Here is a 23,624-nt window from a genome sequence, read left to right on the forward strand (position 1 = left end):
AAACACTCACTCTTATTGAACAACACACCATCTCGCAAGTCAATTTCGCTATGTTATTTTCCATTCAACAGCCTAACAGCCCACAGTTAGAAGCTATTTTTTAGCCTGTTGGTACGGCTGATTATATTTCTATATCTCCTGCCCGAGGGTAGAAGATTAAAGAGGTGATGGCTGGGGTGTGAGTCATCCCTGAGAATTTTTCTCGCTCTCCTAAGGCAACGATCCCTTGCGATGTCATCTAGCGGACACAAGGGACAGCCCATGATATCATGTGCTGTATTCACCACCCTCTGTAGAGACGTAGAGACTTTCTGTCCGTGACTGTCAAGCCAGCATATTACACTGTGATACAATATAAAAGGACACTTTCTATTGTGGACTGGCAAAAGGACTTCATCAATTGTTGTTTAACATTATCCTTTCGTAAGACCCTGAGGAAATGGAGTCTCTGTTTGGCCTTTGTCAGCAGAATGGACTCCCTCGGAAGGTGGTGGATTCTCCTTCACTGAAGGTTTTTAAGCAGAGGTTGGATGGCCATCTGTCATGTATGATGTGGTAGAAAATCCTGTATTGCAGGGGATTGGACTAGATGACCCTTGGGGTCATTTCCAACTCTAAAATTCTGTGATTCTATATAGAGCTGGGTATTGTATATAGGTGGTACTGAAAGCAATAGGATTTAATGAGACCTCCTAAGGAGACTACAGAGGGAGGGAAGGGAGAGGAGAATAAGTGCCTAAAGCAGACCCTCTTGGGGACTTCAATGGAACAAAGGAGAGCAGAGGAGCTTCCTCCCCCAATGGAAACATTGAATGCATTGTGACAGATAAAAGCAGCTAAGAACATTTCTGAAAACTACGTGGATACATGGATACTGCTAAGTAGGAGAGAGTGGGGGGAGGGTTAACATTTTCAGTGCAGAAAAGTCAGTAAAGACGAGAACAAAGCAGAGACCCTTAAACGCGCCAGTGACAATATCCTCTGTGATATTAGCAAGGGGAGTTTGGGAGGATTACAAGAGTGACTCACAAATTACTTCTGTGCCCAAGCAAAGCATGAAGGTCATTGACAACACCACGCCTTGCTTGCCTCTAGCATCTTGTTTTCAGAACCATATTGCCTCTGGACAACATGTCTCCATTTGGCTGTCACGGTGGGTAGCTCGTGAAAGAACTTCCTACTGAAGGGCTGTGGAACTAGCAAAATATACCAATAAGCATTTCCTAAACTTAAGAGGCTCAACTAAGTCACAGTTGCTTCCATCTTCTGTAAGCCTTTTCCCCTCAGATGCAGGTTTCCCAGACAAATATCCACTGCTAATTTTCCATCGCTATGAAGATCTGTTATATACTCTTTTCTGTCTTCTTCCTGGTGCTTTTTATTGAGCCAGGTAAGTTTCTCCTAAGAAAGAAAGACAGAAAGAAAGAAAGAAAGAAAGAAAGACGAAAGAAAGAAAGAAAGAAAGAAAGAAAGAAAGAAAGAAAGAAAGAAAGAAAGAAAGAAAGAAAGAAAGACCCTAAGAAATGTATGGTAAATGCATGTAGTGCTTTTGGTTTCCCTCCTACGTAAAGCACTATAAGTGCTATTTTGCACTGACTCAAAATCTTCCCCATCTAACAGTCTGAATTTGCATTTATTAACAGCAAAGCAAATCCTACCAATTTTGATCAGAATTTACTTCTAGGTAACCAGGCATAGGATTGCACCCTAGCATAGGAGAGCTGTATTTGATGGTAGTTGTTACATTGATATCTAATGTGTGGGAAAAGTGGTGTGTTGCATGATTATTTCTTGGCTTCTGTGCTATTCAACACCTTTATAAATTACTTGTATGAAGGAATAGAAGGAATGTTCATCGAATCTGCAGATGACACCAAACTAGGAGAGGTAGTTGATACCTCAGAGGACAAAACCGCGATTCAAGATGGCCTTAACAGATTGGAGAACTGGGCCAAAACCAACAAAATGAATTTCAATTAGGGACAAATGTAAGGTTCTACACAATAGGCATGAATAATCAGGTGCTCAAATATTGGATGGGGGACTCAACTGCGCTGCATGTGAAACAGATCTAGGGGTCTTAGTAGACCACAAGCTTAACAAGAGTCAACAGAATAATGCAGTAGCAAAAAGACAAAGAAAAGGAAAAAAGCTAAGGAAATTTTTGACTGCATCAACAGAAGTCTAGTGTCCAGATCAAGGGAAGTAATAGTACTACTCTATTCTGCCTTGGTCAGACCATATCTGAAATCCTGTATCCAGTTCTGTGCACCACAGTTTATTGACAAGCTGAAAATTTGTCTAAAATTCTATGATGATGATGATGATGATGATGATAATAATAATAATAATAATAATAATAATAATTTTTTATTTGTATCCCACCCTCCCCAGCTGAGGCCGGGCTCAGAGCAGCTAACATCATAAAAACAACATAATATGCATAAAAACAGACATCAATTAATTAAAATACATCTTAAAATTAATTCAGACAAGTTAAAATCTGGGCAGGCGGCAATTATCAGTTTGGAACTGAGAGCAGTTAATACTTGCCAGGACCAATTGTTTCCACTGATCATACAAGGACCTGTGAGCGGGTTGGTGTAAGGTTGCCAGACACCCCTGTTTCCCAGGGATAGTCCCTGGATTTACAGCTTTCTCAGCATTTACATGTATGTAGCAAACAATAAGTGCCCCCAGATTCATTGAAAAGAATCTGGTAACCTTAGGTTGGGGGCCTCCTTTGGGCTTGTTTTATGCAAAGGAAAGTAAGACAAACTGCATCCTGCCCAAAGGCCTAGCGGAACAGCTCCGTCTTGCAGGCCCTGTGGAAAGATGTCAAATCCCACAAGGCCCTGGTCTCTTGTGGGAGAGTGTTCCACCAGGCCGGGGCCATGGCCAAAAAGGCCCTGGCTCTAGTTGAGGCCAGTCTAATTTCCCTGGGCCCCAGGATCTTCAAGGTGTTGTTGTTGATTCTAGAGATAGAGATAGATGGGGATCTGGGAGTATTTATGTATTGAATTGATATACTGCCCTATACCCGAGGTCTCATTTTGCCACCTGAGGTGAAACTGGAAGGTGCTGTTGTGCTGCTGCTGAAGCCCCCCCTTACCTGAGCTGCTTGGTGGTACCCACAAAGCAGAGACTAATGAGATCTCATGAGAGTGCAGTGAAATATTGTGAGATCTCATCAGAAACCAGCATCAGAGGCAGCAGGTTGGATAGTGAGCCTATGAGCCTATGGGGGTATCTCCTCTCTGGCTTCCCTCACCCAAGGCAGCTGCTTCACTAAAGCTAAACCTCATAGGCATGGAGGCGAGTACAGCCATTTCATCACCAGCAGAGCCATCTTTCCCATGCGGCTTAGTGGTGCATTGCGCCAGGGTGCCAGCCTCTCAGGGGTGCCCCACTGAGTGGGGGAGCTGTGCAGCTTTGCCGGCGGCCTCCCCTTTTCCTGCATGCCCACCAGCTGTGCCCCATCAACCATATGGCTGGTGGGCGTGCAACTTGCCTCCCAAGCCTCCGTGGGAGTTGGGCGATCCCTGCAGAGGCTTAGGATGGAAGCTGCGCCCCGCCAACTATATGGCTGGCAGGCACGCAGCTTCCCTCCCAAACCTCTGCAGGGATTGCTCTCCCACAGAGGCATGGGAAAGAGTTGCGCCCCACCCCCAGTGGCTGGCAGTGCACAGCTTCGTGCGCCCCCCATCCGTGGTAATTTGCAGGCGCTGAGCGGATATTTGCACCCTGGCGTCACATCTGCTAAAGACAGCCCTGATCACCAGACACCACCCAGGCAGCCCCACACCAAAAGGCCTTAGGAATTCAAACTCAGCATGAAGAAAGCACCCATAATGTGACTTTCTAAAGTCTAATCATAATTGCAATACTGACCCATAAGCTTCTGTGGTTAGTTTATTTATTTATTTATTTATTTATTTATTTATTTATTTATTTGCTTGATTTTGAACTTTCGTCTCCAGCTTTTAGTTTTGCTTCGGAGGAAAATCAAAACCCGTGTACAATTTGAAGTGACTGAAAAACATGCAACAGTATTTAAAGTGCAGCAAAGAAGCAGAAATGGAATCAGTTGCATTCAGTTATATATAGAAATTAAGTCATGAAAATAATAAAGTGGGAGAAATGCTGGCGGGAACACTGACAAACATCGTGCATATGAAACTTTCTGAAATCAGGAAGACGACAGAAAAGTGTGTGAGGAGATGATTATTATTGTTACTATTATTTTAGAAAGATTGCCCCACCTTCATTTGTGCAGGATTCACTCTGATAAACAATAGGAGAAAATGTGCGCATCACAAAGGCCACTGCGTCCGTCCTACAAGCTCCCTAGCTTGTAAATATCCTGCAATCTTGATTGGAAGGTGCACTAGAAAGAAACTTTGCTGTAAAAAGTGAGTAGCCCATTGCATCCCACTGACTTGTTTGTGTGTACAATACAGTGGTGCCTCGCAAGACGAAAAGAATCCGTTCTGTGATTCTCTTCGTCTAGCAGTTTTTTCGTCTTGCAAAGCAAGCCCATTGACGGATTAGCGGATTAGCGCTATTAGCGCTATTAGCAGCTTTTAGCGGCTTATCTGCTGATCGGATCAGCTGATAAGCGGCTTAGCGGCTTAGAAAAGGGGGGGGGAGGGGAAAAAACCAGCAGGAACTCGCAAGACATTGTCGTCTTGCGAAGCAAGCCCATAGGAAATTCGTTTTATGAAGCACCTCCAAAACGGAAAAGTCTTTCGTCTAGCGAGTTTTCCGTCTTGCGAGGCATTTGTCTTGCGGGGCACCACTGTAAATTGATACCAATCTGCTGTAAAAAAAAAGAAGTAAAAAAAAGTTAAAAAAGTAAAAAAAGGGAGTAGCTTCAGATATCTGAGATGGCAGTTATATTTGCTAACAACTCTCCCTGCCCCCGAGTCCTGTAAAATGTTTTCATAATGCAAACGAAGAACTACACACACACACACACACACACACACACACACACCGTATTTTTCGCTCTATAAGACACACAAGACCACAAGACGCACCTACCTTTTGGAGGAGGAAAACAAGAAAAAAAATATTCTGAATCTCAGAAGCCAGAACAGCAAGAGGGATCGCTGCACAGTGAAAGCAGCAATCCCTCTTGCTGTTCAGGCTTCTGTGATAGCTGCGCAGCCTGCATTCGCTCCAGAAGAAGAAGAAGAAGAAGAAGAAGAAGAAGAAGAAGAGTAGTAGTAGTAGTAGTAGTAGTAGTAGTTTGGATTTGATATCCCGCCTTTCACTCCCTTTAAGGAGTCTCAAAGCAGCTAACATTCTCCTTTCCCTTCCTCCACCACAACAAACACTCTGTGAGGTGAGTGGGGCTGAGAGACTTCAAAGAAGTGTGATTGGCCCAAGGTCACCCAGCAGCTGCATGTGGAGGAGCAGGGAAGTGAACCCAGTTCCCCAGATTACAAATCTACCACTTTTAACCACTACACCACACACACATTTCCCCTTACTTTTTAGGAGGGAAAAAGTGAGTCTTATAGAGCAAAAAATACAGTATATATATATGTATATTTCCCCTCTTGTACATCATTTCCCCCCTGCACTATATTGCTAATACACCTCAAACCACCTCAGGCCTTTTATGTTTGCATTAATTTGGGAGTGGGCTATGTCTGTGGGACCATTGCTATTTCAATTGCCTTCCATGACGTTTCAATTGCCTTCCAAGCAATGGAAGTTGGGAGTCTCTATATCTAGATCATACAATTCAATATAGGTCACACAATTCAATTGGAACAACGGGAGAAATTGTGGAAACATGATATTAAGTTTACAGCATGCTTCACAATAAGAGAAAATATAATGAAAATGTTATACCAATGTTACTTAACCCCGGTTAAATTGGCTAAAACAAATAAATCAAAATCTAATACGTGTTGGAGATGCAAAAAAGAAACTGGCACGATGTACCATATATGGTGGGAATGTGTGCATATTAAACAATTTTGGAGTACTATACAAGAGGAACTTTTTAAAATGCTTAAAATGTCATGTAATAAAAAACCAGAAGCGTTCCTTTTGAGAATAATAACAAACGACATTCCTGCGACTAAGAAAAAAGTATTCTTATTTGCAATAGCTGCTGCCAGAATGCTTATAGCAAAAAACTGGAAGGGGGTGGGGATCCCTTCAATAAGAGAGTAACAAACTGAATATATAGTTTTAGCAAGACTTATGGCTGTGATAAGAGGACAAACAGACCAAAAACTGATAGAGGAGTGGGATTGTGTAAAGGAGTATATGAAAAAATGTTGTTATGGTATAAATATATTGATATGCAATGAATGAAATTTGCAAAGTAAAGATAAGAAGGAATTGGTTATAAGAGGTATAAAGGTAAAATAATATTAATAACACAACAATCAAACATAAAATGAGACAAGGAAATCATATACAGGTGGAGGGAAGTCAATATTATATGTAATTTTGGTTTGGACTTTTGTATTATGGATTGATATTTTTCCTTTTTCATTTGTGGCTGTTTTTCTTTTTTCTTTAGTTCTTTTTTGTTTTGTTGATGTTGTTTACTCTGTTTGTTTTAAGTTATTGTAATTAGCAATTAAAAAAAAAAAAAGGAAGTGGGGAATCTCATTTCCTTTTAGAATCTTGATTTTCAAGAGTCTAAAATGCATGAGTACAGGGGACTTTCAGTCCAGGGATGGAGCTATGAGGGTTTTCCTTCTGATTTCTCCAACTAAAAAGCTTTAGAACCTTGAAAACGGATCAGTGCTACCAAAAGACTGACATCAAAGGGTAAATAAAACCTCCTGCTATCTTTCTTCAAGATTAATAGAAACAAATTGCCATGTCTGGTGGCGCTGTGGGTTAAACCACAGAGCCTAGGGCTTGCCGATCGGAAGGTCGGCAGTTTGAATCCCCACGACGGAGTGAGCTCCCATTGCTCGGTCCCTGCTCCTGCCAACTTAGCAGTTCGAAAGCATGTCAAAGTCAAGTAGATAAATAGGTACCGCTCCAGCGGGAAGGTAAACGGCATTTCCGTACGCTGCTCTGGTTTGCCAGAAGCAGCTTAGTCATGCTGGCCACATGACCCAGAAGCTGTACGCCAGCTCCCTCGGCCCATAAAGCGAGATGAGTGCCGCAACCCCAGAGTTGGTCACAACTGGACCTAATGGTCAGGGGTCCCTTTACCTTTACCTTACTAACACAATATTATTTTGAATGCATGAATAGGGCATGTGTCTCAACTCTGAGATGGCAGTATACTGAACACGCATGTTTTCCCTTGCAGAAAACAATTGTTCCGAGGTAAAGCTAGAAAAGGTCCAAGAAGAGGCTGATCTCACTTCAAACCCACTCGCCATTTCAATGCAAAATGTCTGCTTGAGGTGGTTCTTCCCCATTCAGTAAACGCTAACTGCACAGAAATGTTTTAACGTCACATGCACTTGCAAGAGTGAAAGTTGGTTCATGCTTTGGGTGGTATCCAAGTAACTCATCCCATCCATAAAAGGGTTTATCCTTTGCCTAGTAGAACTTTTCCCCATCTCCTCTCCCTGTGTGCATTTCATGGTATCCTGAAATCTATTTCAGGGGTGCATGGACAGAGGGGCAAGCAGAAATCCTTGTGCTGATAGCATGAGCAGCTTGGATGCAACCCACTGGTTTTAGTATCACAATGTGCAAATGAAACGACCATGCCTGGGAAGACATATACCATTCAGGCACAATCTACAGGTAACCAAAGTTGGTTTCTTTCCAGGAACAAAATAAATGACTTGTACCAGATTTATGGGTGGATGAATCCATAAACTTTTGTTTCTTTCCATTTCTCATTGTTTCCTTATTTAAGTTCCACTGGCCCTATTTGCACATCAGTGTGTGTGTGTGTGTGTGTGTGTGTGTGTGTGTGGTGTATTAAAGAAACTCATGTTGAAATTTGTACAAATTGTCTGTGCCTTTCCCATACTATACACAACCCCCCCATCAATACCCATAATACATTTGTGTAAGCTATTTTCACCAATAAATTTATTTTTGTGCACACAATTCTCTAGCATATCCTTTTTTGTACACCTTGTTTGGTTGGACAATTGCACAGCCTAATTCAGAGAAGTGTGAATTTTAAGGAAGCTGTGCTCTCTGAACGATTTCCTCTCTCATACCTAGTCAGAAGTGGGATTTGATTTTTTTGTTTTTTGAGATGGAAAATAATGAAGCAGAATACAAACATGTGGTAAAACTTGGACCACTTAATTATATAACACAAGAACATGGAAGTAAAACTATGTGTGGGGAAATATCCCCAAACTCTGTCCGGCTCCTCAGTCTACAATGCAGGGAGTAACATTGGCCTAGAAATCCAACTCTTCCCCCTGCCACACCCTTAAGGTGAGGATGGAGGTATTCCTGATTCATGTAGGACACAGGTGGCAAGGGGGTCAAACTACTGAGCCTCTTGGGCTTGCTGATCAGAAGGTTGGTAGTTCAAATCCCCATGATGGAGTGAGCTCCCGTTGCATTGTCCCATCTTCTGCCAACCTAGCAGTTCAAAAGCACACCAGTTCCAGTAGATAAATGGGTACTGCTGTGGTGGGAAGGTCAACGGCGTTTCCGTGCTCTCTGGTTTCCATCAGTGTCCCATTGCGCCAGAAGCGGTTTAGTCATGCTGGCCACATAACCCAGAAAGCTGTCTGTGGACAAACACAGGATCCCTTGGCCTGAAAGTGAGATGAGCGCCACAATCCCATAGTCGCCTTTGATTGGACTTAACCGACCAGGGGTCCTTTACCTTTTACCTTTACCTATTCCTGATTCATGCCTCTTCAGGGCCTTAAAACCCCAAGTGGCATAGGTTAACTTCAAAAGTGATCTGCATCTTGACCCATGAGTCTCTGGGATCCCTGTTCACCTCAAACATGTCTTAGGGTACTTACTATCTGTTCCAACCTCTTGCCTTTCCCACCATACATGTGTGCCCTGTGACCAAAGTCAATTGAACCAACCACTAAACCAAAGTATCCATCACCCATTGCCATCTGTCCCTACCCAGCCCCGCTAAGATAAACAGCTAAACTCACAATGCATACTGAGAGGGAAGGCCTTAAATTTCTCCTGCAACTGCTTCTCACTGCTGAAACTTGCTGGTTTCTAGAGCTGAAAGTAGCTTCATGGCAGTCTTCAAGTCCCCATGCAAAGACTGGGGTAGACAACCTTTCTGGCCCAGTGAACTACGAAAAAACCAAGGTCTGAATACCTGCTCAGCCATGGAAGCTAACTGCATGACCTCAGACCAGTGAACTTCTCTAAGACTATCCTACTTCCTAGCATTATTGTGTGGATAAAATGAGGATGGGGGATAACCATGCACCTTGAGGTCCTTCAAGAAAACATGGGATTGAAATGTAATAGTGAATAAAAGAATTAAGTTTCAGGGGATCATAAGGAAGATGTGTTCTTTCCCCGTGGCTGACCCCAGCAGGGGCATATTTCCCTTTGTACATGTTGTCTCCACTTGGCGGTCACGGCTGACCATTCTTAATAGCTGGCACTGCTGATAACCCTTGATAGAACCTCTCCTTTGGAAAGGTTGATTAAACCAAGAGATGCAATAAACAATTCCTAAACTTCCTTGGCTTCGCACATTTGAGTACCCAGGGTAGAATATAAATTGAGGGACCATCCCTGCCTGCAATGGCATCTCATGTTCCATGAGATACAGAACTTCCACTGGAAATTTTCAACCATGATGAAGATTTCTTTGCTCCCCTTTGTTGTCCTTTTCTTGATACTTTATGCAGATCTAGGTATGTTTTATTCATTTTTTAATTCATAATAAAAAATCCTACTCCATGCAGAACAGCTGCTAGACTGTTATGACTTTGGGTCACCTCCAGCTTCTGGTCTTGCTCATACCCAGTTATGAAAAGCTTTGCAGAAGTATTTGCTGAACACTTTGGGAACTGAGGGAGACCCATATCTGCTCAGTAGCCTGGTCCAATGTCTATTGTCATAGTGCTAAAAGCTTGTAAAATGCGGGCTAAATGATTATACTGTTAGGTGGATTTGTTGACTGACAGAATTCAGAGAGTGCTCACCAATGGTTCCTCATCATCCTGGGAATTACAAGTGGATGCCACAGGGTTTTGTCCTAGACCAGGTGTAGTTCAATATCTTTATGAACAATTTGGATGAAGGAATTGAGGGGATGCTTATCAAATTTTCAGATGGAAGGGTAGCTAATAGAGCAGAAGAAAGAAAGGGGATTCAAGATGGCCTAGGATGTGCCCTGACCCTAGCTACTTGACAAAGAACTCCAACTTGGGTTTCTGTTTCTGTCAAAATGTTCCAGTCAGGTTACATAAGGAAGGCAAGGGTTCAAAGGCACAGCAGGTAAATTGCATGAGGACTGTCTCAAGTTGAGACATTGAACCAATGAGTGGCATGCCCCTGTCCCTTCTCTCTGAGAAGAGGGATGGCCATAGTCTTCAGCACAATCAGCATGAGGAGTCCTTCATGCAGGCAACCAAATGGGCACTCCTTGAGTGCATTGGGCCTGAGTGTTCTGCGATCTCCTTGACCTAGGAGACAGGGGAGTCATCAGCATCAGCTCATCATCAGTCCTGTCATCTGGTGTCTCCTCCACAGGAGTAGGTGCCAGAGGTAGCATTGCAACAAGTTAACTAGAACATTTAGGAGAAATGTCCAACAACCTGCTCAGCCCTTCCCAGGGATCAGGTTGTACATTTTCTCACCAACCATTCTCCTCCCCTGGTTCCAAGATCTCTTTGGATCCTGCCGTCACCTCCCCGTCCACCCTGGGCACCTCCCCCATGTTGCTGAGGTCTAATTTGGTGAGCTCTTCCACCTCCTCTCTTGATCTGACTGTGTGTGCCCATGACAATTCCTTGAGGCTGATGACACAGAGGGTCAGATAGAAGGCCATGTAAGGCCTCAATCCTATTTTTGCTCTAGATGCTAAGGCTCACCTTCTTAATATGAAAGCCCGTCACCGGTTACAGTTCCAAACCCTGCAGATCTTTCCAAGTAATTATTACCCCTTTAACCTACACGAAATCTTTTTTTTATTTGCATGCGGGGAGGGATGGCATCTTCTGCACTTTCTCATACTTGCTCACTGAACAGCATCTTGAACTGGTTTGGGCTCTTGATATTTCTATCATTTTCATATATGCAGGATTCACTGGCCACCATGATTGTGCACACGGAGGAGCGCTATGCCAAGAGAAAGGCCGCCATCGCTGCGAATGTGAAAGTATTCATGGAAAATGTTCTTTTGAAGATTGCTGTAAAATGGTGAGCATTAGATACCAGACAGGACCAATATGGAGATGGCAGACATATCATATTTACCAAGACTTTTTTTTCCACCTACCTGCGCCTCATAGCTCCAAGACCTGAGGTCCCACACCTCTAGACCCTGAAATTTTCGGGCAAGAGGAATATCACAGATATGCTCCCAAAGTGATAGAAGCAAAGAAGCAAGTTGGGAGGGACCCCAAGGATCATCTAGTCCAACCCTCTGTAATGCAGGAATATACAGCTGATGAAATCTGCAGCCTTAGAGTTATCCACACCATGTTCTAACCAAGCCAGTGCGGTGTAGTGGTTAAGAGTAGTAGACTCGTAATCTGGTGAACAGGGTTCGCTTCCCCGCTCCTCCACATGCAGCTGCTGGGTGACCTTGGGCCAGTCACACTTCTCTGAAGTCTCTCAGCCCCACTCACCTCACAGAGTGTTTGTTGTGGGGGAGGAAGGGAAAGGAGAATGTTAGCCGCTTTGAGACTCCTTAGGGTATTGATAAAGCGGGATATCGAATCCAAACTCTTCAACTGAGCTATCTAGTCATGTGCTATTGGCTGGGAGCTGCAGCACCAGAATTATTGCCCTGCTGAATCCTGCTGCCATCATGAAGATTGCTCCCTGGAAAATGTTTATTTTCTGCCTCTTTCAGAAGGTGGATGGATGGATGGAAACATGTGTTCATTACACTGGGGGCTGGCCAGGAGCTCTTCTAATTATTATTATTTTACTTTAACAGAAGACATTTTGCACTTTGTGTGTAAAACTCTATCCCAGCCAGGGCTTCCTGAAGTTACTGTGTTAACTTCAAGAAGCCCTGACAAGATGGAGTCTTATGGCACAGTGAATGAGTGTGGGTCTTTTTTTACAATGTTGGAAGCAAAATAAATGAGCCCATTGCCAACACACCTTAAAGAAGACTCAGGAATTAGCCAGTAAGCCTAATAAAGATTCAACAAACACACAACATACATACAATCAAAGGAGCAAGCACAGAAGGAATAAGAAATGATGAGGGGTGAATTCAGCACAGATGAGGAAGTCACACTGGCAAACTCTCTCCCTGGGAGCCAGGGCTGGATTTAGGTTTGATGAGGCCCTAAGCCACTGAAGATAATGGGGCCCTTTATATATCCGGCTGTCCTTTGTCAACAACAAATTGTCGCTGGTTTTTTATTGTTGAATATATGCTAGATGGTAATTTATGGACCTAAGGGATGCGGGTGGCGCTGTGGGTTAAATCACAGAGCCTAGGGCTTGCTGATCAGAAGGTTGGCGGTTCGAATCCCCATGACGGGGTGAACTCCCGTTGCTTGATCCCTGCTCCTGCTAACCTAGCAGTTCGAAAGCACGTCAAAGTGCAAGTAGATAAATAGGTACCGCTCCAGCGGGAAGGTAAATGGCGTTTCCGTGCGCTGCTCTGGTTCGCCAGAAGTGGCTTAGTCATGCTGGCCACTTGACCCAGAAGCTGTACGCCGGCTCCCTCGGCCAATAAAGCGAGATGAGCACCGCAGCCCCAGAGTTGGCCACAACTGGACCTAATGGTCAGGGGTCCCTTTACCTTTAATTTATGGACCTAATAGCTATGTAAAGCCATTTGCACATAACAAAATATGTATTTTTTCCTTTAATTTCTTTGGGGCCCCCAAGAGAGTGGGGCCGTAATCTATAGCTTGTTTAATTTATACGTAAATCTGGCACGGCTGGGAGCATATAGTAGATGAGGCCTCAGTCATGTGCAAGGGAAAGAAGACCAAAGTCTGGCTTCTAAAACAAACATTCCCAGAAAAGGTAGCAAACATGGAGGCTACTGTTTGTAGGGGAAGTACCTCAAGAAGACAGGATCAGGAGCAAGATATACCTTTCCCAGACCTGGTTGGCAATCCTAGACTAGGCATTGCCAATGAAGGCAGCAAACACAATGAGTCAAAACCAGAATCCTTCTTCCAATGAAATCTGGAGTTTTTAATACCCTCATAGTCAAATGTGTCAAAGCAAATTTAAAACAATTTCTTAAAATCCTTTTTAAACATTTGTTTGTCATTTCTTTTCAGGTAAGAATGCGTGAGGAGGCTGAAGACAAATGTCGCAGCTATAATTAACCAACCCCGTAGAAAGCCATCTAATTAGACTTTGATTTGATTTTGACCTGTTTTTAGAAGGTAATTTAATTATTGTTTGGTTTTATACCAATGTTAGCAGCCCTGAGCCCGACTTCGGCCAGGGAAGGCAGGATATAAATAAAAGATGATGATAATGATGATTAATCCCCCCCCTTTAAGTATCTTTCAAAAAAAAAATCGGGGGGGGGGGTCTGAGATTTTTTATCCATGTTCTTTTTAAATCCCACGTGTAATACAATTAAACGAAGTTGAGTAAACACTATCTGACTTCTTGTTGTTCTTTTGTTCCCATTCTTTGTTTGTCTGGCCATATCCATTCATTCCGATACATCTATGCAGAACATGGGGAAAACTGAATACAATTCGTAGTCGCTGAGTTGGTGCTCTGTTTTCCTGATCCAAACATCCCACCCCTGTCCCCCCATATATATATAGTATTGATAGTCCCATTGAGGGGGCTTTCTGTTGCATACCCTTCAGTATTCAATTTGTTTTAGGGAGAAAGATGCAGCAAATGACCTAATAAAATCTTGCCCCTTCCCCCTCTGTGAACTTCCTTTTCCTTGTAGGTCCCACCACATCCGTTCTTTTTACCAATTTCTAAAGCATATCCTGGGACATGCCTGGTGCTGTGATTTAAACCACTGAGCCTCTTGGGTTTGCCAATCAGAAGGTCGGCGGTTCGAATCCCCACAACGGGGTGAGCTCCCGTTGCTCGGTCCCTGCTTCTGCCAACCTAGCAGTTTGAAAGCACACCAGTGCAAGTAGATAAATAGGTACCGCTCTGGCGGGAAGGCAAACGGTGTTTCCATGTGCTGCTCTGGTTTCGCCAGAAGCGGCTTAGTCATGCTGGCCACATCACCCAGAAAAAATGTCTGTGGACAAACACAGGCTCCATTGGCCAGTAAAGCAAGATGAGCGCTGCAACCCCAGAGTCGTCTGCGACTGGACTTTATTGTCAGGGGTCCTTTACCTTTACCCTTTTAAAGCATATCCTAGCATCAAAACATTTCCAGTGATGAACCAAGGCAGAAGAGAGTCATGTCATACATAAATAAATCAATAATCACTGCAGGCTACTGTAAGCCAAAAGGGGATCTCTGTATCTCGGCATGATGGATTGCTCATACACCCCAATATTCAACCTGATATTCAACTCTTGAACAGATCCAGTTTGAACAATGATGAAATAAGTTGCCAATCTCATCTCCTATGCTGCAATTTTCTTCCTCCTCTCCTACTGTAACAGGAGCAGTGTGGGCACTCCAGAGCCCCAGTAGAGCACTTTTTCACTCCACTGGAAAAAGAACTAGGACTCTAAGTTTTACCATTCCCAGTGAGAAAAATCACACTGCAGCAGTTAATGGTGCTGGACCAGCACTTGGGAGACCAGGGTTCAAATCAATGAAGCTCACAGCCTGACCTTGGACCAGTAAACATCTATCAGGAAATCCTACTTCTGAGGACTTCAGTCCTTTACCCATATACAGTCTCTCTCTCTCTCTCTCTCTCTCTCTCTCTCTCTCCCTCCCTTAGCTTGATCAGGGATAAAGGGCTTTCCATATGATGATTAATTACACGCTCAAGTCCCTCCCAGTGAAATCAACAAGGCATAGGAAATGCTCTCTCTTTTTAAAAAATTATTCATTTATTTTAAAAATCATTTCCCACTTTTGACTGCGAAGGTCTTGAAGCAGCTTGGAATAATGCGGAATGCAAAATTTGAAATGTAAATTGAACTTTGGCCAGACTGTGGCCAGCCAAGTGGAACATGCTCAATCCCAGATTCATCAGGCAAAATAATGAGTGTGTTTTAAGTGATTAAAAACAGAAACAAGGAGCAGAAAGGTATTATTCACCTTTATTGCACAGGGAAGCCATTGTAACCTAACTAGCAATACCAGCTGTGTGTGTTTTTAAGATTAAATTCCCTGGTTTTCCCAAGGTTTGCACTCCATGTGAACACTCCAGGTACCGGGATTGGGAACCTTCAGAGCCATTTGTGCTACTCAAATCTCACCGGATAACTTATGCTCCTGGGCGAGGCCTGTGGAAAGAGAAGAAAGTCAAGTTTAGAAAGCTTAGAAAGTTTAGAAAGGGAGCACAAATCACCAGCAACTTTAGCCATACAAGCCTTGTTGAAGTAAATGGGGTTGGAATGAGAAGCATTAATAATAATAATAATAATAATAATAATAATAATAATACCCCGCCCATCTGACTGGATTTCCCCAGCCACTCTGGGTGGCTCCCAACAGAATATTAAAAACACAATAAAACATCAAACATTAAAAACTTCCCTAAACTGGGCTGCCTTCAGATGTCTTCTAAAAGTCAGATACAGTGGTACCTTGGTTCTCAAACGCCTTGGTTCTCAAACGCCAAAAACCCAGAAGTAAGTGTTCCGGTTTTTGAAAGATTTTCAGAAGCCGAACATCCGATGCAGCTGTCGGCTATTGTTTCTGGGGCACCTGCACCAATCAGAAGCTGTGCCTTGGTTTTTGAACGTTTTGGAAGTCAAACGGACTTCCGGAGCAGATTAAGTTTGGCGCTTTTTGTTTTTGCTATTTATTTTGCGATTTTGTTTTTGAGACATTTTTGGTTAATTTGTTGTTGTTTTTTTGACTGTGTGGAACCCAGTTCAGCTACTGATGATTGATTGATTGATTGTGTGACTGTGAAAATGGATAAAAAACCCCCATCCAAACAGTGACTATCATCAATGCAGGTTAAATAATAATAATTTTGATTTTTATCATCTACAATACTGATTTATTTATTTTAAAATGCAGTACGTTGTTTATTGCTTTCATTTTATGGATCAATGGTCTCGTTAGATAATAAAATTAAATGTTAAATTGCTGTTTTAGGGGTTGTTTTCAAAAGTCTTGGTTTTGGAACGCTTTGGTTGTGGAACAGACTTCCACAATGGATTAAGTTTGAGAACCAAGGTACCACTGTAGTTGCTTATTTCCTTGACATCTGACGGGAGGGTGTTCCATGCAGGTCACGTCACTCACACGGAAATATGGCCCTGGAACATAGTGTTGCGGATCCTCCATTCAACATTTTGGAAGGTATAGAAGGGAAGAGGAAGGGAAGGTTGCATGGGCAAACCCCAGAGGAGTCATCAGGCCCATGGGCCAGTGGCTCCTCACCCCTGGCACAGGAAATATGGGGGGGGGGGACCCTTGTCCAACTTTATTTAAGTGATTATGCCACACCCCAAACCCTAGGGACATTCTCAGCAATACTTTCTTACATGTTGCTTAAGCTAAAACTGTGCAGGACCACAGATGACAATTATCCATTGGAAGTGCTATCAGAAGAGTCTGTTTCAAGGGCAGACAATAACTTTCTGCCCAAAGACCTCATGCCTTCATCGGAAACATTCTAGGGATAACATGCCACTGGTGGACAGAGCCAGAAACAAAAGTGGATGGAGATATGGATGTGTATCGCACCTTTGCACTATATGTATGTGTACATCCCAGCTACACACAAACCAGAGGTTCCTGTGTACACACATCTTTCCATTCTCCACTGAGGCAAGAAACAGACATACAGTGGTACCTCTGGTTAAGAACTTAATTCGTTCCGGAGGTCCGTTCTTAACCTGAAACTGTTCTTAACCTGAGGTACCACTAATGGGGCCTCCTGCTGCCACTGTACCGCCACTGCGCGATTCCTGTTCTCATTCTGAAGTAAAGTTCTTATTATTTCTGGGTCAGTGGAGTCTGTAACCTGAAGCATCTGTAACCTGAGGTACCACTGTACTACAGTTCAAGGCCAGATTTCAGCCAGGCAGAAGCACTTGAGGAGGGGTGGTAAGACGTGTGGCCTGGGATGGGGTCTTGGTCCAAGACGTGGTCCAAAGTACATACAGTCTTGGTCCAAGACTTGGTCCAAAGTCCATATAGTGAGGCCTGGGGCTGCCACACTCAACCCCCAAGGTCTGAAGTCTCCCCACCTCTGCTCTATTTGAATAAGTCCTTTCTCTGGAGGGCTTTCTGGTCCAAGCCCACAAGCCCATAAGAATGGAGAGCAGTGAGGACCTTGAAGTTGCTCATCTACAGCAGCTTAGCATTTGAACAGCAGACTGAGAAGGCACCTCCCCTAGCCATAGTCTTCCCCACAATGGCGAGATGTATTGTGTGTCTGTTTAAATGCTAGTCTATTATTTCTAAGTTTGCATCTGTACACATAATTTTTCATTCATATCTATGCCCTCCTTTCTTGTGCCTTCTCTTTTTGGCTACTCTAACTCAGCAAAAATGTCATATACAGGGGCTTCACTTACCATCTGCAGCAGGACATGGTTCCTCCTTTGCAGGTCCCCACATTCTGGAAACCGGGTCTGCAAGCCCCAACTTGACAGCCACCACCACCGCGGCCACATGCAATTGTATCCTCAGGTGCCTGGGCATCCCCTGTATATCACAAACCAAAAAAGATTCCATCCATGAGAACTGCTCATGATGAAAAAGGAAAAACAAGGCAGCCTATGGACTGAGCCCAATTCCCCGCTGCAATAAACGGGTTTGCATAATAAACTGAAATGTCAACTGAGAAAAGCAAGATCTGTTAGAACCATGCAGAAGCAAACATGTCCCTGTTTGTCTCAGGAGAAAAACAAACAAACACTGGTGATCATTTATTGCCCCCCTCCTCCAAAAAAAACCCCACCATAAAAGGAGAAAGGGATAAAATTACTTGCATCGAATGTTTCCCAATAGAGCTGAGCATATTATAGCAAAATCACCTTTGCAATGAATGGAGTTTTTCCAGAAAAAGAAGAAGGAAAAGTCAGGTTTTTCCCCGAGTCAATCTGAAGGAAGCTACTGTATTACATCAAAGGAACAGAGCTATTGGTACAAAAACCAACATGGGTGGTAGGAAGTCTCGCTTTGTGGTTCTCTAGAGGATGGGTTCCTCCACCCTTGCTTTTGGACATGTCCACCTCCTGATTTTTGTTTTGTTTTGTTTTTGGCACAAGTTGGAGAGTTTCTTGGTGAAACTGTAGCCTTTCCCCCAAGAGTCTCCCAAATACCACTTCCTATACAATTGTGTAGCTGGAAGGGGCAAACTACATAAAGGTACCCCTTTCCCCAGCTTTAGCAAGATATGAATGTCTTTATGACATCAGCAGTCATTCCTTCCATTCCTATCCTCACCTCAGACCTATTTCCAAGCCTAGGAAACAACAAACATCACCTTATTGATTGATTGACTGTCATTTGTCGAGAGGTTATGTGGCATAAATAGTGCTTGACTCAGGCTGGGAAATACCAAAAGTGAAATCTAACATAGTCAACAACCATCCATAAAGCTGCATTTAAAACACATCAATTTAAAATTTCCAGCCAATAAAACAGTTTAACAGGAGTCAAACAGACAAATCTCATCTGAAAAGATGCCATAATAAAGTCATTGGTTTATTCTATGCCAGTTGCTATGAGAAGTCAGTCGTGTGATAGATTCACTAGTTTTAAAAGCCACTGGTGTCAACTCTCTTTTATTAGAGGCAGGCACATTTTTATCGTTCCAATGCTTTGATCATTAGAACTGGTCTGTCCCTATAATTTTGTGACCCCATCCCCCCGCCCCCTTTTTTGCTTGCCAACGCGGGTGGTGCTGTGGGTTAAACCACAGAGCCTGGGACTTGCCAATCAGAAGGTCGGCGGTTCAAATCCCCGTGACGGGGTGAGCTCCCATTGCTCGGTCCCTGCTCCTGCCAACCTAGCAGTTCGAAAGCATGTCAAAGTGCAAGTAGATAAATAGGTACCACTCCGGTGGGAAGATAAATGGCGTTTCTGTGTGCTGCTCTGGTTCACCAGAAGCGGCTTAGTCATGCTGGCCACATGACACGGAAGTTGTACGCCGGCTCCCTTGGCCAATAAAGCGAGATGAGTGCCGCAACCCCAGAGTCGGCCACGACTAGACCTAATGGTCAGGACCCCTGTCCTTTTACCTTTACTTATGTACCTTCAATCAATTTGGGAAGAATAGTTGAACACAGAGTAGGGAACTTGGCTTGATTTAGCTAACCAAGTTGTCTTCTAGCAGTGCTGAGTGTGGGTTGGTGACAGAAAAGGATTTTCTTTGGGAACTCAATTCAGGATTGGTGGTTGTGCTATCAGCTTCAGGAGCCGCCTTGCTCTCAATATGCTCTGCTTGTATATTTATAAACAAGCGTACATTGCAAAGACACTATCGGCCTGTAGTGCTCTCTCACAATGAAGAAAGAGGTCCAGAGCCAGAGGTCATCCTTAAATTCTCTTCTCACTGGGAAGACACATACATGCACAAACACTTCTGTAAACCAAAACACCCACCACTTCCCAAGGCTGCTGATAAATAGCAGACATCTACCAAGCAAATTCGCTTTGAGCTCTATTTCTCATAGAGACCCTATGGGTCTTCTTACCTGGTACAGCTTGGGATGAAATCAGAACAATGGCAAAGATAAGGAAAAGGGTCTTCATGGCTGAAGCTCAATGCAATCCTTGCTAGAGACAGGAATCTGAAAGTCAGGTCAAGTAGAATTTGGCAACTGAGGAGCTGGCTATTTATGAAGTTGGTGTGGGACCCAAGAGGAAAAGGGGGGTTAATAATCCACTGAGAGTTACAAATTAAAGAGGTATTCAAGCGTATTACAAAACTACATACACACCCCCTTTGGATACATAAGGTGGCCAAAATGTCACAATTACGCAACATGGTGTTTTTTTCCATTCCCTTGTTGTTGGTGGGCTGTTTCCACAAAGGACTTTGGATTGGAGCAGAACAGAGGTGGCTTGCTGATTCAGACCAAAGTCCATCTCCTCCAGTTGTCTGCTTTCAGCAGACGTTCACAAGAAGGGCACTCCAACCTATGAACGCAATCTAGTTGAATTCTGGGTTGATCAGAATCAATTCAGTTCTGTTCAGGGTCCAGGATTCAGCCAGATCTGATGTAGAGCTCTAATTCTTATTGATGATGACTATACATGACCTCCAGTGGCAGAGACCATATTCTTCTCTATGGCAGTTGCTATAGGATGCAAGCCGAAAAGTGCTACTGCCCTATTGTCTTGCTTGATGGCATCTCATAGGGATGTTGTTGGCAACTAGAGGAATAGGATGCAGGAATACCTGGGTATTTTGCCTTATCCATTGCAGGGTTGTTGTTGTTTTTTAAAATGTTCCTATGGAACTTACTTCCTCAAGATATGGTAATGACCACCAACTCAGATGGACCTTTCCTGTGTTCCCACCAAGCCTGCCTGAGAGGGTGGTGAGACTTAGAGAAGGGCCTACCTTCACATCTATTTCTAAAGCTATCCCATGAAGGCCGAATGCTTACAAAACCAAATGCAGCACTCTAGCATTTTATTTTATTGAATTTTTTTAAAATAGTGTGTGAAAGGCCTTATTTTAAACTGCATGCATTTCAAATGTACTTTTTACATGCAACACACATGTTTTTATACCAGATTAAAACTTTTCAATGTTTTTCAATTCGTTCATCCATAAACTATGCATTTTTGTACGCAAATTTCATGTAAAATACATATTTTGGGGCACAGTTCTTGTGTTTTGGTCAGCATTGCAAAATCTGGAGAAGGGCCTGACCCAAATGGGATTACCTTTCTCATTCAGCATTCCTAATGGTAGCCCTCAATAAATCTACTCATGTCCTGAGTTATTTAACTATTGACGCAAGGAGTCACAAAATGTATTAGAACTCATATAGCTTGTTCTGAACTGGTAGTGGGCAGTTTCTACCAAAGACCTGGGATTGGAGGGAAAGGGAGGTGGGATAAAATATGCTGGGTTTTTTCCAGGTATTGCAACCATTTAATATGTTAATAAGTAGCAGTGACATTGAGAGAGAAGTGAGTTCAGCAGAACTCCAGGTTACAGAGTGTTCACAAATACTTCTGGGTCTTTAGCGCAATGTTGTGGCGAGGGGGGGGGGGTGAGAAGAAAGGACACTTTGAAAAAGGGATAGATGTTGTGGGGGGTGCTGTGTCCATATATGTACATCCTGTATCCTATTTGTGGAATGCCCTCCCTTGATGAAGTGTGTCTGTATCCTTCATTATTAACGTACAGGATGAATTTAGAAACATTCCTGCTCACCAAGACACTCCCAAAATATGTGTGGCCATACCCCTCAACATTTCTCCAATCAAAATAGGGATGTCTTATTCCATCATCATCATCATCATCATCATCATCATCTGGTTTCCTGGATCCAATTCAATTAGGGTTTAGGCCTGGTTTTGGCACAGAAACCACTTTGGTCAACCTGTATGCAAGGCTGTAGATAGGGGGTGGTGAGGTGGGCCCGTGCCAGGGGCACAGGTGATGGGGGTGGTGCAACATCAGATAAAAATATGTCCATTAATATAAAAATTTATTATTGCCTCATAAGAAATGGTTTTTAATAGAGGGTGAATTGAATGGGTGGAGGGGGGTGTTGGAGGAGAGGCAGAAAGAAGAGCTAATTTGTCCATGGCTTGGGGGCGCAATCTGAATGGTTCTTCCAGGGGTGCAAGATCACTTAGCTATGGTTCTGCCTATATGATGACCTCTGTTGAGAGAAAGACAAGGGAAACATGTCCCTGTTAATTGTTCTCGACCTCTCAGCGGCTTTCGATACCATCAATCATGGTATCCTGCTGGAGCGACTCTCCAAACTAGGGATGGGTGGCACTGCTTTGCGGTGGTTCCAGTACTACTTGGATGGTTGTTCCCAGAGGGTATTACTGGTTTTCAGCCTTGTGGAACCTTCAATGTGGGGTTTGTAGGGCTCAATCCTATCCCCCATGTTGTTTAACATCTACATGAATCTGCTGGGTAGGGTTATCCAGAGGTTCGGAGTACTTTGTCAGCAGTATGCTGATGACACTCAGCTCTATTTCTCCTTTACATCTGCAGGTGAGGAAGTGGAAGTGCCAGACCAGTGTCTTGCCTTGGTAATGGACTAGATGAGAGCCAACAAACTGAAGCTCAATCCAGATATGACTGAGGCACTGTTACTCGTGGGTTCCCTAGTCCAGATGGGTGGGAGGTCACCTGCTCTTGATGGGGTTACATTTCCTCTGAAGGAGCAAGTTTGTAGCTTGGGGGTACTCCTGGATCCTTTCTTGTCACTTGAAGCTCAGTTGGCCTCAGTGGCTTGGAGTGCCTTCCATCAGCTTTGACTGGTGGCCCAGCTGCACCTCTATCTGGACAGGGATAGCCTAACTACTGTTGTCTATGCTCTGGTAATGTCAAGGTTAGATTAATGCAATGTGTTATACATAGGGCTGCCTCTGAAGACGGTTCAGAATCTTCAGCTGGTGCAGAATTCAGCAGCCAGGTTGCTCACCAGAGGAAGATGGTTTGAGCATATTATACCGATTCTGGTCCAACTGCACTGGTTACCAATTAGTTTCCAGGCCTGATTCAAGGTACTGGTTTTGACCTATGAAGCCTTAAACGGCTCAGGACCACAATACCTCAAGGACCGCCTCTTTCCATATGAACCTACCCAGATCCTGAGATCATCTTCTGAGGCCCTTCTGTGTGTGCCTCCTCCTTGAGAGGTCTGGAGGGTGGCAACATGAGAACGGGCCTTCTATGCAGTGGCTCCCCATCTGTGGAAGGGAAGTTTGCCTGGTGCCTTCATTATATACCTTTAGGCGCCAGACGAAAATGTTCCTTTTTAACCAGGCCTTTGGTTGATCTGATTTACACATTTTTAAAATGTGGATTATAATAAAACATACAGTCATACTTCGGGTTAAAGTCACTTCAGATTGAGCGTTTTCAAGTTGCATTCCGCAGCAGCCTGGAAGTAACGGGATGGGTTACTTCTAGGTTTCGCCGCTTGCGCATGTGCAGACACTCAAAATAACGTTACGCATAGAAGCTGTGAATCACAACCTGTGCATGCGCAGATGCGCAGACACAGGTTGCATTCTGCCCAGGATGCGAATGGGGATCTGGAACAGATCCCATTCGCATCCAGATGTACCACTGTATAGTAAAACCTTCCCTATACACGGCTGCCTTCATATGTCTTCCAAAGGTTATCTAATTTCTTGTCTCCTTGGTTCAGTGGGTCACATAACTCCACACCCTCCAACCTGTCACTGATGAAAATAGGGGCATCCTACTATACCCTCCAATATTTCACCAATGAAA

General features: G+C 43.6%; 2 long non-coding RNA genes across 2 annotated transcripts in view; both read right to left on the reverse strand.

Annotated features, from left to right (window-relative positions):
• LOC310702856 overlaps nt 1-23,624 on the reverse strand; it is a 960,387-nt gene that overhangs the window by 772,082 nt on the left and 164,681 nt on the right. The window lies entirely within an intron of this gene.
• Nucleotides 15,297-20,106, reverse strand: LOC310702813. Its single transcript, XR_014523625.1, has 3 exons — nt 19,876-20,106; nt 17,749-17,878; nt 15,297-15,495 (listed from the first exon to the last, which is right to left on the reverse strand). It is a non-coding gene; the product is annotated as an uncharacterized lncRNA (long non-coding RNA).

This window comes from Podarcis liolepis (genome assembly GCF_965112155.1).
Source record: "Podarcis liolepis genome assembly, chromosome: 3".
NCBI lineage: Eukaryota > Metazoa > Chordata > Lepidosauria > Squamata > Lacertidae > Podarcis > Podarcis liolepis.